The sequence below is a fragment of the Astatotilapia calliptera genome, chromosome 6 (assembly GCF_900246225.1).
Source record: "Astatotilapia calliptera chromosome 6, fAstCal1.2, whole genome shotgun sequence".
In the NCBI taxonomy this organism is placed as follows: domain Eukaryota; kingdom Metazoa; phylum Chordata; class Actinopteri; order Cichliformes; family Cichlidae; genus Astatotilapia; species Astatotilapia calliptera.
The window spans coordinates 4734442-4742687 of NC_039307.1; the positions used below are offsets into that span (position 1 = coordinate 4734442).

Here is an 8246-nt window from a genome sequence, read left to right on the forward strand (position 1 = left end):
GGGAAAACAGGGTAGACTAAATAACACAGTCTAGACAAAGAAACAGGAATAAAATAATTTTTCCACTTAACAAACTCATTCACCCAACTAAACAGTTTGAAAAGTCAATCTCTTCACCTAATCTGACTCATGAGGTTATTTTAAATGAAATAAACAATTATACACAAAAGAAACACCCCTTCATTTGGTTACACCCAATTGACATGATCAGTGACATCATATCCTATAAAATCAGGAAGTACTGGGGCGGTCCTTCCCACATACCTGTTTTACAAATAGGACCTGCTCAAAGGAACAGACAATGGTAAGTATAACCAAACTACATAAACGAATGAAAGATTCAAATCAATTAATGATGAAGTGACATTTAGCTTTAAGTACATTTGCACAGATGAAATGAATATAACCAATGCTACCACAAACAGACCCGGGATAGTATGTAGAGCCAAGGTTACATGTGCTGTGTTTACATTAAAGCATTATGATAGACTATAGGATAACAGAACACAAAATAACAATATATGCAAGTGACAAATGGCAAATGAATTCAGTCCTAGCCACTTTGTCACATGGACTGAAAAAAAAACTAGTTCCTACAGAGAACTGGTTCAGTGTGGAAGCATTTTTGGACAGACGTAAGCTTCCCTTCGCAAATTTACATCAAGACAGAGGACACGTGAAAAAGAGTACACGGTGTTTGTGAAGAGATTCTTTATTTTGACTGATAAGCTCATATGGAAGATTTTTATTGTGTTTAGGCTTTTAAACTGATAAGAATCTGACTTTTATGCTCCATGTAAACATAGTCCCTTCTTCATTACATCTGTAGCGCTAGATTATTATACTGCAGTCCCTGCATATTCCCATATGCACTTCCATTCTTCCACCATTATTAAAATGACAGTTCATTCCAACGTCCCATATGCACATTTTCCTCTGGCCTTTAGTGCTATTTGTTTGACTTTTTTTTTCTGTGAGTCTCCCAGTTTTAGAGTTACGCACTGCAGAGATGTCTGCCCTTTCCAGATCAACAGGTTCAGGAAGTTTGTTGTCATATACACAACAACACATAGTGGTTATGCTGAGCAATGAAATTCTTCTTTTAGCGAGTTCCTTTCACTAAAGTTAGATGAAAAAACAAAAATAATAAATAAACAAATAAATGAAAAGAAAGAAAAGAAAACAAGTAATATGTACAGAAGGAAGTGTAGTCAGAATATAAAGTGCAATTAGATATGCATACTGTTACAGTGATGAAACATTCACAATGTATGTGTTTTACTGTATAAATGTCCCACTGTACACTGCATGGTAACACAACACTGTATTAATATCACATCCTGAATTTTTGGAATTAGACTCATAATAATAAAAAGTGAAAAATAAATCTGGAAAAATCTGCTTTGCAGAAATCACGAGTGTCACAAACATCAATACTATCAATACTATATCGTAAATATCTGTTTAGTTGTGCTTTCTGTATGTTTTTGTAGAGTTTTCTCGTTCAAGCCTTTCCTACCTTTGTGCATTTGTAATTTAAGCTTATTATTATTATTATTATTATTATTATTATCATCTATAGAGCCATTTCAGGGTCATAGGGGTTCAAGCTTATTCCACCTGTAAAAGACTTTGAGGACACTCTGGACATGTCGCCCATTAGTCTGTTAAATGTTATAGTTCACAATAGCACAATTAGAAAAAGACTGAATAAGTATGGCTTGTTTGAAAGGAGCTCTTCTCTCTGATAACACAGCAGCGTGGCTTAGCTTTGCAAAGTTGCATCTGAGCAAACAACAGGGCTTCTGGATCAGTGTCCTTTGGACAGATAAGACCAAAGTGGAAGTGTTTAGCCACAATGCGCAGAACCATGTTTGGAAAAAATAAAATAAAGCACATCAGGACAAACACCTCATACCAACTGTGAGCACGGTGGTGGAGGGTGATGATCTGGGCTTGTTTTGTAGCCACTGGATCTGCACAGCTTGTTATCATTGAGTCAGCCATGAAGTCCGAATACCAAAGTATTCCAGTGTCAAATGTGAGGCCATCTGTGTGACAGCTAAGTGGGTCATGCAGCTGGATGATGATCCCAAGCACAGCAGCAAATCTACAACAGACCAGCTCAAAAAGAAAAGGGACGGGGTGATGCAATGGTCCAGTCAAAGGAAGGAAATGCTGTGGCAAGCTGCACCCACAAACCTTAATGAGCTGAAGCAACATTATAAAGAATACTGGGCCAAAATCATGTGAGAGGCTGATAAAGTCATACAGAAAATTCAGTGTAGTTAGATTTTATTCATACGACGCCAGATTACAACAACAGTCACCTCAACATGCTTCAGATTCTAAGGCAAAGATCTTACAATAATACAGCACATGGAGACAGTGGAAAGGAAGAACTCCCTAAACGATTACTTAAATAATGGCGCAGTCAGTGGACATATGTCATATGTTGTTGTTCATCTGAGAACCAGATTATTTTGTGCAATGTCCTGATGCATGAAACCTTGGAACTGAGTAAAGGTGCGCTTTATTTGTCAGGTGACTATAGTTTAGTAGACTAAAACAGTCTCTTTATGAATGTGCTCACAGTGTTTTTTGGTTGTTTTTTTTAATAACAAGGAAATGACTTGCGGAAAGAAATATTACCGCTGTGTTGCCAAAAAAAACCCCCAAATCATGCAGTACTGGAGAAGCAGCCAAAACTGGGCATATCATACAAAACTCTCTAGACAGATAACGGCACTACAGACAAATGGAAAATATGTAAATTTGATACAGAGAAAAACTGTCCGTCACCAAAATTTGCATTAGTCAACTGGCAAAAATAGTTCAAGCAATGATCCAAACCACTATTCCATCCTGGGGTTTTAAAGAAGTGAAACTACATTTCATTGAACTATTTTCAAAGATTTACAGCATTGTCAGCAACAGAGCGCTGCATATGCATTTACATCCATTTATGAATAATAATTAATAATTTGTGAAAACTTACTATGATTAAAAACAGCCAAAGGGAATTTACACCAAGTTCCACAAACACAAGCTGGTTAAATTTCAGTTTCAGCATCAAAACAACAAATTTAAAAATGGAAATTGATACATAATAGAGAAGAACAATCAATGGAAATTTCAAAGAGGAAATAAGGGACAAAGCAATTCAGTACTGGTTCCCACTCTGAGTGCCCTTTCAGTGCCACTGCCTCTCTGCTGCTTGTATTAATCACTGTTCTTTGCAGCCCTCATCCCTCTCTCTGCACCCACTGTATTCAACTTGACCTTTTCCTTCTCTTGGCCGCTTCCACTAAGAACCCAGGAGCCTTTTGATATGTGGGAACATTTTCTCCAACCAGACACCTCGCACCCTTGGTTACTCCATGGAGGAGAGAGGAGAAAAAAGGGGGGTAGGTGAGAGATAAAGTGTGAGAGAGACGAAAAAGGGAGCGTGAGATGGAAAACGAGGGTGACAGAGAGGGATGGACAGAGAGTGGACAGCTTATTTAATTTATTTATTAAGGGTTTGGTCACAGAAATGCCAAATTAAAGTAACGAGGTAAATTAAACACAAACGCGTTCACCTGTACTACATTCCCTCCATCTTGTGTCACATAATACTTCAAAAACGCTCTCAGCATTTTTTTGGATTAGTGAGAGAGTGTGAAAGAGAGAGATCACTAGCGGTAAAATAAAGCATTAGATCTTTTTAAACAGACATTAGTGTGAGAGATGGTGAGAAAAATTAGATTTGATTCAGTGGGAGATTTTAAAATTACACTTGAATTTCATTCTGCAGAGAGATAAGAGAGGGAGAGAAGGCGGAGATCGGATTGAAGCATTAACGCTAAATTAGCAGGAGTGGACCTGGGAGAAATTAGATTTCATTCTGAGGCTGAGGGAGGAAAAATGGGAATTAACCCTCAGATCTGTGGAAACTGTCGAGCATGGAAGAGTGTGCGAGGAAATGGGAAAGGGAGAAAAAAGGAGGAGGCGGGGGTTGTAAGAAGGAATTTTGAAAAGAGAGAAAAACTCTTCTGCTTTGGCAGTGACTGCTGAATGAGGCGTCCTCTCCATCCCACTCTCTGCTCACCTCTCAGACACTCCTCTCTGTCCCCTCGCTGTGTAAAAGACCCCATAAATAACCCACAGACCCATCCGCACACACAGACAAAAGAAAACAGGACCCTCTCTCCTGCTGCTGTCTCACGTCAGTGTTCTCTGCCGTCTGCTGCTATGTGGAGTCAGTAAGAGCTTGAAAAACATCATTAAAAACCAACAGCTTCCTTTTGACGTGCTCGCCATCCTCCGCCCCCGTGCATTGTTGCGCGTTAATCATGTTAAACAACGCAGTGTTTGCCTTCAGCGCATTCTCCATAAGCACAGAACAGGTGGCCTTTAAACGGGGGTCAGGCTCAGTCAGGGATCAAAAGCTTGTTAAGCACAAGATGAGAGTGGGGAAAACGACAGAAAATAAACATTGACTCTCGTGGAAGCTTCTGGGGTGGGCAGGGTGATGGACAAAGAATGGTCACCATGTTTAAAGGCTCTTAACAAAGCCAACAACGTCTATCTGTCAATCCCTAACAAGCCAGCCCCTCCTGGGGGTCTTGGAGCAGACGTTTTTAAGATTTATTTTGGAATTTTAAGGCATTTATGTGGGAAATTTCTGGGGTGGACTTGAACCCACTCCACAGTAGTGTGAGGTGGGTTCTAATGTGATCCCTTCTTCGGGGTTTTAGGGGTTTTAGAAAAGATCAAACCTAGTAGTCCAGCCTCCTCTATAGAGGTCTGAAGGTAGCTTCCCAGCAGAGTATGTTTGTGTGGGATGATGTGGGCCACATCATGAAGACCATATTTTATTTGAAGTTGACCTTCCTACCTTCCTCACCAAATAATGAGAATGAAAGGAAGTTAAGCCTTTACATGCTTATCTATTCCGCTTTTTGTCCCATTAACCTTTAAAACTGTTGCTGAAGGTTATTTCAGTGTTATTTCGCACTGTAATCATTTGGCTTTCAATAGAAATGCATTCATCAACTGGTATATCACTGTTTGACCTAAAGGTTCGTCATGATCCAAATTACAGTCTTTCAAAGTACATAAGGGGGCACTGAAATTTAATTTCTATTTAATTCCTGGTACGTTTGCTTCTCTCTGCTCTGTCGTTGTTCATTTTTTATTTTTGTCCAGTTAAAGAAGGCTTTACAACCCAGCAATAGAACAAATTACACACATGAACACGTGACAACGTGATCACACTGCCTTTGCAACAGCTAAGTGGCTGCACGAGTAAGATGGAGCCAGAGAAAGAGTGCTGTCTGCAGATTCATAACTTGGAGGCCGTGTGCAAGTCTGCAGATCCCAGCGAGTGAAAGAGAGACAGCAGCAAATTTTTACTGGACACGCTCACACAATATCACACTCTCACAGATAAGCATGCGCATGCCTATGAGAGAGCACACACAAGGGAGTTAACACTCGTAGGCAGTCATAAATATGGACAGACATACTCTGGCACATTCAGAGTGAGGGAGAGAGGGTGGCGTGGAACCAGGAGGTCTTGGCTGTGTGTGCTCCACGTGTCTGAGCTGTCCTTGGGTTTCCGGCCTTCACAGAGATCCTGCTGATTTATGGGACAGATTCCAGTGTGTGTGTGTGTGTGTGTGTGTGTGTGTGTGTGTGTGTGTGTGTTCATAGTTGTTTAAGGGAAAAGGTATATGGTCCAAATATGCAACACAATAAGCTGTTCCCATATATGCTATTGCTATTATGCAGGACAAAAATAAATACATTTGCAGGAAACATTTTAAGAAGCAGGTCTTGACGTACGATCAGGTGATATGTCTGTGCAGGTTCTTGGTAATCTAAGGACCGTGGAAAGAAAAGCAACTGGACTTCTTAAAGTTTCTTGAAGACCTTTCACTTCTCATTCCAAGCTCATTAGAGTACAAGCAGATGCAAAACCTCATCACAAGAAGTGAGTGTGTCTGCCAGTTTTTTGTGACTCTATGAAGTTTTGTTACAATGCCACCAGTTATGCATCCATGCACCTTTCAGGTGGACTTCATGCATACTTCAAGGAAGTGTAACAAGACTCACTGCTGTGCACGGTGTCTGCAGGCGTTCATGTCGACAGCATGAGGGTAAAATCCTCAATCAAGTTCCTTTACTTGTGTCGCTCACCTACATGGATGCTGACACACAGGTTAGGAAGATGGGATCTAGGGACACACCCAAAGAGTGTAAAGAGCTGCAGATTTACCTCTCCTATTTTCTCTTATTGCTTAGCAGTGTAGGGACTGAATCATGTAAACCAGGGTCACGCTCACACCAAGGAAATCAAGAGTATGGCTAGTACTCTTCTTCAGGTGATTTTTTTTATTTTTTTAGTGTAACTCATCCATCTGGACCTATTGGATATAAATGCAAGCTGTCTGCTAGGCCTCACCATTGCTGACCCCAGGACTCAGTGGGCTGCAAAACTGAAGAGAAAGTTTAACAACCAACCAATTTAAACATTGATGACATTATATGGTGTCGGTTGCACTGTGCCAACACCATAAACTCAATATCATCTTTAAACCGGATACGTAAGCCTTGCCTTACCTCAAAGGAGACGCAGCTTGGTTTGAATCCTTGTTATACTTGGCTATCGCGGAACGGTCATAGGAAATACTTACATAACACCCCCATTTCACTACATATCGTACTGTGTATGACTGTGTACGTGACAAATAAAATTTGAATTTGAATTTGAATTTAACCATAAATTTAATAGATTACATAGTTGTGATTAAAGTGAGATCTGCATTTTGTCTTAAAGATGGGGACTTGATAATTACAACTTTATTAACTTAACTACTCTATCTTATTTTAGCTTTTAGCTGCAGTTTTATTAATTGCTCAAAGGACTCATGTTACACACTGGTGTACCCTTCATATCATAGGTCGATACTTTGTTGATGCCACAAGGGAAATTGTTGTGTTTCAGATGGATAAGAAATAAAAATAATACATTAAATAAACAGCACGTTAAAGTAAAAGTGCCACATGTGCATAGTGAGGGAATTATACTGCGATATTTTTGAAAGTGCAAAAAATTTACATGCACAACAATCACAAAAAACACATTTGAAAATGTCATTTGTAAAATATGCCGCTCTGTTGCAAGCACACCTGTCCTTGTTTGTGATTGGTCAGAAGCTACAAACACTGTCTCGGTCATGTGAAAACCTTTATGATAATCACCTTTATGTGACTGTTTAATCTGGTTGACAGTGTCACAGTAAATGATCCCAGATGAGGAAAATATATCCTGGGTATGCTGAACTTGTTTTCTACAACAAGAGAAACACAAGGGAGAGAAGCACACACGGGCAATTTATGCAGACAAACCACGGAGACGCGGAGTAAAGCACAGGTAAGCTCAATCAAGACAGTAATGAAAGTGGGAAAAGGAGCAAAGCTGAAACGCTGAGACCCACAAAAGGGATTAAATATTCAACAGCTGGAAGTGAATTGAAAGCGGGACCGAGAATGAACTCGCTGAAATAACATTAAGATATAAACAGGGGAACACAGCAGGCTCAGAATGAAGCAAGGAGTAAAGATTACAACAACAAGCAATGATCAACACAAAGGCCATGACAGAGTAATACAAATATTATATCATTAAATCTCATTTAGCTGTTTCTGACACTCTCGGAGTGGTCCTGGCCTACTCCACCATCACAGCTGCCAGACATGGGAGGGCGGTCAGCTGATGCAGCTCCTGGGGCCTTCAAGGCTATGAAGTTGGTCCTTCTCTCTGTCACTTTTTAATAAATGTCACAAATTACAAATGTTTAATAAATGATCTTTTATTTAAGTAATAAATAAACAACACGGATGCCCTCCTACATTACATTTGGACAACTGAATAACACACGGCCACTGTAAATGTTATTGATAACACAATTTCTTGCTTGTCTGCTATGAAAAAGTCCAGTGCTAATATGTTATGAGTAAATATTTATATTTATTATTATGTAAGAAAATGATTCACATTCTGGTAATGTTTTTAAGTGTACTAACTTTATTCTTTAAATGACCGGTGGCTTTGGAGAGCCTAGACTTTTCTTCACATGCATTTCTCTTCACTGTACTGGCATTTGTCACGTGTAGCGCGTGCCAGGGGAACGCTTTCTCCAATTTGCATACAAGGTCATTAAAAATATATTTTCTTCATTGCATACAGAATCATTAAA

At 39.6% G+C, this 8246-nt stretch overlaps 1 long non-coding RNA gene across 1 annotated transcript; it reads left to right on the top strand.

Annotated features, from left to right (window-relative positions):
* The first annotated feature begins 266 nt into the window (after positions 1-266).
* LOC113023627 (uncharacterized) lies at positions 267-7753 on the top strand. Its single transcript, XR_003272598.1, has 3 exons — positions 267-304; positions 7279-7420; positions 7687-7753. It is a non-coding gene; the product is annotated as an uncharacterized LOC113023627 (long non-coding RNA).
* The last annotated feature ends 493 nt before the right edge of the window (positions 7754-8246 follow it).